The sequence below is a fragment of the Hetaerina americana genome, unplaced genomic scaffold, assembly GCF_022747635.1.
Source record: "Hetaerina americana unplaced genomic scaffold, ioHetAmer1.1.p SCAF_9, whole genome shotgun sequence".
Classification (NCBI taxonomy): Eukaryota; Metazoa; Arthropoda; class Insecta; order Odonata; family Calopterygidae; genus Hetaerina; species Hetaerina americana.
This window is the reverse complement of record NW_027287538.1, coordinates 10,021,413-10,026,782: the sequence shown is the minus strand read 5'-3', so window position 1 is coordinate 10,026,782 and position 5,370 is coordinate 10,021,413.

Genomic DNA, 5,370 nt, shown 5'->3' with positions numbered 1-5,370 from the left:
ACGGATCGCTCCCCTCCCCCTTGGGGTCAGAGAAGTGGGAGAGGTGAGTGAGTCTAAGGGGGAGAGGGGAGGCATCGGGGGTGGTGGGGGAGAGTGCTTATCGAAATGGAACTGGTCGGTTTGGAAAGCGCGCCTCGGACGTGTGTGCGTGTAAGGGTGCGACGTACGTACGTACACGTTTCCAGCGAGTGCCTCCGAGCACTCCGTGGATAATTTAAAGGTTTTCTTTTTTTATTGGCGCTTTACGGAGGTGCAAACCGTGTTGTTTTTGTTTGTTTTTCATTTTACTCGCCCTCTCAATCCGAATCTACCAAGCATCTTTTATTGTTTTTATTTATTTATTTTTTTCTAGCGTCGACGCGGGATGTTAATCGTAAATCTATTTTTTAAGTCGATAAATCGAATATCAAGTCTCAATTAACTTGTGGTTGTTAGTATCCCCCGGTGTCTAAATTCTTTGTGGAGTTATTGGTCGCACCGCGCGGCGAAAATACTGTTAATTAGGAGGAACCATTTATTATTCACCTCAGCTGTGTCCCTTTGGTTTCCCTACCGGATCATCGCATGTAACTTCAAATTTTAAAATGAATAAAAGCTTGTCTACTTTGAAAAAATTACCAAATTAATTTCTATTTTGATGCATATGATTTTTGAAAATTGATTTTTATTTATAAAACCTGATTATTGTTAAAATACTTACATCTGATGCAAAAAATGGAGGATTTCATAAAACTTCCATGTTCATCTTCAGCTGTACTTCGTATCATAAGGCAACTACTAGGATTTTAATTCTCATTTTAAAATGAATTATGCCTACTTTTCTTAAAACAGATAGTAAATTAGCTGACAAAGTAATGTTTTTGATTTGACAGAAAAACTTGAGAACCTAGAAGAATTAGATTCACGGTACACATTCACGCCCGATTGGTTTATTAATTATTGTAAAAAAAACAAATAATAATTGCTTGGACGTGTTTCGGCTTGTCTTCGATTTTTGCCTGTTCCAAAAAATGAATCAAAGAATCTGTATCAAATTTTTTTGTGAAAACGAAATTAAGCGCGCGGCCGCATTCCGAATGTTGACTGTGGCATATAGAGGAGCTACCTTGGACCGAAGCTACATTTATCGGTGGTAAAAAATGTTCTCAGGGGGCCGAGAAGATGTGAACGGCGAAGAGCGTGCCGGACGCCCGAGGACGTCAACAACAGACGAAAACATTGATGAAGTAAAGAAAATAGTGATATCCATTCGTCGAATCATCGTTGGAGAAGTTGCTGAAGACCTAAAAATATCGATTGCCATTCTATTTTTACCAATGATTTAGGCATGACACGGGTCGCCGCGAAATTCGTACCAAAATTGCTCAATTTTGACCAAAAACAGCCAAGCATTAACATTGCTAATGAGGTGTAGGACTCTGTTCGCGACGACCCTAATTTGCTCAAAACTGGTGACGAATCATGGGCTTGTGGTTATAACGTGGAAACTGCAGCTCAATCATCCCATTGGAAGCTGCAGCACGAGCCAAGACCGAAAAAAGCGCGCCAAGTTCGGTCGAATGTGAAAGTTTTGCTAACAGTTTTCTTCGAATGCAGGGGTGTGGTGCATCATGAGTTCTTGATATTCATGGTAGAACGGTAAATAAGGAATATTAGCTGCAAGTTATGGGCAATTTCCGCGAAGCAATCCGCCACAAACGCCCGGATATGTGGAAGAACAAAAATGGGCTCTGGCAACAGGACAACGCCCCTCCTCATGCATCGTCACTTGTGCGCGAATATTTGGCCAAAAACAACACAATAATGATATCGTAGCCACCGTATTCCCCAGATCTGACCCCTAGTGACATTTTCTTGCTCCCGAAACTGAAGAGGCCCATGAGAGGACAACGCTACGCTATGATTGACAAGATGAAGACGGCATTAAAGGAAGAGCTTAACAAGATAATTAAATGATTTTTGGAGTTCTTCTAGGATTGGAAAAAACGTTGGCACAATTGTATAATATCTGATGGGGATTACTTTGAAGGGGACAAAATAGATATTCATGAATAAATGAATAATTTTTGAAAAAACACAAAAGTCGTGATACTTTTTCAACAGACATCGTACATCTTCTTCCCTCCTTCAGCCTCAATTCAATTATAATTCTCACTCAATAGATGAATACATGAATGAACACGTAGAATGAATCAATTCTGGAGTTTAAATTATCGTCATGCTTTGTGCACACTTTACAAGTTCTTCTTCAAAGTTAAGGATTATCTCTGCAACGGATGTATGCTTAAAGTGCTCCACCAAAATATTATCTCATAGTCTATTGAAAGTACTTGAGTAGTATAATTACCAACTCCTTCAAAAATAATAGGAATATAAAAACATTTGAAGATAGCAAAGTAGACATAATCCCAAAAATTACCAATTGCCTCTAGGACCAACTGATCTTTAGCAAGTGAGGGGTCACTATAATATTTTATTTGCCATATTATGATTTCCTTTTGCTCTTTTCATTACATATTAACTGCGCTTGATGAATGAAGTTAAAGTTAGGATCCTAGACTATATTTTATTGTGGGTCAAACTATATGCTAAATTTTCAATGCATTTATTTTCCCGTCAGTCAACTGAGGATCTAAGTAAAGCTATTGGCAATTTCAATCGCTACAACCTCCAATGTTTAATGCCGCAAATAGCCACTGAATTTCCTCTTCGACCGTGAAAAAATGATCCCTGGCCTATGAAACGAATTATTAAATGAGAAGTCTTCCCCAAAAGTCCTGTCGATCCACTCACCCCCTTCCAGTTTGGTCTGCGACTTCCTTTCCTCCACCAATCGCTCATATTTGTCTTCATTGAATCATCTTCATTGAATTAATGTTTTATCTGCCTTATACAAACCCACACTTCAAAATCCGAGTGTAATCTCTCTCCCGGCCGCTTCGATACCACGGGCCCCTAACGGCGGCCCATCCTACTTGCGGCTTCGGGCTCCGTCTCGGGTGCGGCCCTCGTGCGCCGTTCCCGAGACGGCGCACGAGGGCCGGTTATTAGGTTATAGGTTTGTCGGAGAGCGATCTATATTTAGTTGTGGTCTCAGCCGCCGCGAGTCGTGATTTTAACAAGTAAATGAGTACTCATCCTCCTTCACATTCCTTTGGTCAACAGTGGAATAAGATAAGATTCAAAGATTTTTTGCTCAAAATTCCAATTTTTAATGCTGGTAAAAATATTAAATAATAGTAACTCATAATTTTTTATTCCCACAGAAACCTTGTAAAAATATTAGGAATGGGAAAATCTCCAATAAGACTACTAGTAAATGATTATAGTATAATAGTATAATATTTATGATGCTTTGAAATGAATCACCTAATTCATTAATAATCGTACCATGACTTCATGGGAAAATGCCCTTTAAACTTACTGAATAGCCGGTGCTATATTTATATTATTATTATTATTAAAAATACACATGTGCTAATAGACATTGTCAGGTGTCACACAAGTCCCAAATAATCGCAAAAGATAATAGATAAAATCAGACTTCAAAACACAAATCTCTTTAACAAAACAAGCTAATCCCCATCCCATTTACAAACATTAATCAGCAAGAAAAAAAGATAAATTAAAAAAATTAAGCTATTACATATAATACAATATACCACACATCAATCAAATTATTACATATATACCTTGCATCTATTCTTAAAAGTATAAACTCTGTTAGGAAAGGGCTCGAATATTTTTGCAGGTAAGGTGTTCCAATCAACAATTGTTCTATTTAGAAAAGAAATTTTTTTTTATTTGTTCTCTGTGCCCGGCATTTTACCTTAAATTTTTGATCATTTCTGCCTATAAAATTTGGGTTCCCCACCTCTTTCCTAAGATCTGCCCAAGCTTTCTCCCCCTTCAGAATTCGGAACATTCCACAAAGTCTGCTTACTTTCCTTCTAGTTTTCTTTAATATTATTCAAAGGTACAAAGAGGGATTTTGAACTAATTAGAATCATTTTAAAAATTGTGCGCTTAAGATCTTATATTTAAAAAATAGTTTGAATAATATTAGGTTTGACATGGGTAATAAAAAACCATTTCTACAGATGAATGGCTGTGCTTTCGGTATATTTTACAAGTCTTTAGGATCTTTTTCTCCATCTCGTAGTTTGGAGCAGCTGTATCCAAATGAAAGTTCTTTTCACTGACCAATGTTTTCAAGTGCCATTTGAACCAACCCCAGCAAAGTAACCCGAAATTTATTTGACTGGTGAGGGTAGTTTTCACCCAATACTAACTCCAGTGTTATGTATGAAATTCGTGCATCGGTTTACTGGGGCTAGTTCTTTTTTCTGCGCTAGCTGTGGTTTTCCATTTGTCTAGACTTCCCAAAGGCATCAGCTGGAACCATACCTGTGGCTTCTGGTGAATATCTCTTCACTGTACTGCCATCTCCATCGACCTATGAAAACATTACGCAATTACATCCACGGCGAAAAATGTGTCGTGCTAGGTTATGCCAGGATAGGGAAAAGTTTTCTTTCAAAAATTCGCGCAATGGTTCAAAGATGATATTAAGTCGACAGCCATTCAATTGCAGCACATGATTTTTTAGGGATACCTCGAGTCCACAAGGCGTCCTTGACACACCTTCGTTCCCTCTCGTCTCTTAATGGCTAAAATTTGTCATAAATTCAATTTAAATTGATTGATTTGAAAACTCATTCCCTAAGTTGGTCTTGAAAATATTATGGTCAGCCTCGGGACCCGGCAAAATCTAATCACTCCCTTTGTTTTATAAGTCTTCAGTGTGAATATTTGTGATTAAGACTCCTAAAGTCTTCCTTATTTTCATTCCAAGGGGACAGTTGATCTTAACTTAGGAACCTACAAGCTCCCTAGCCCTAGCCCTTAGCCCCAACAAGGAGGAGTAAGTATGGCCATGATATATTCAGATAACTACGATTATTTTGCTAACTCAGCCATTTAAAGCAACCAAGAGTATGCACCTACTCGGAGAAGATGCGACCTACAAAATGAGTTGGTGGGAATAGAGAAGGTATATGATTTGTGAATGCACTTCGTTTGCCTCCTATCCCCTGTATTAGAACTCATCAAAGTTTACCGTCGTTATACAATAATTTATGTCTAATAGAGTGGATTTCCTTTCAAGTTTTGTCCATTTTACGAGTGTGTTTACTTTTGAAATCAACTGCTGAATTCATTGGTGAAATAACATCTATGTTTATTTTATTAACTATTGGTGTCGACATTTCTTACTTTTGAATTTACCGGGAACTTCTTTGAAAATAACAACAGAATTACGAAATGACTAACGTGACTAAAAAGGGCGTTATAAACAGTTCCCAGGCACTT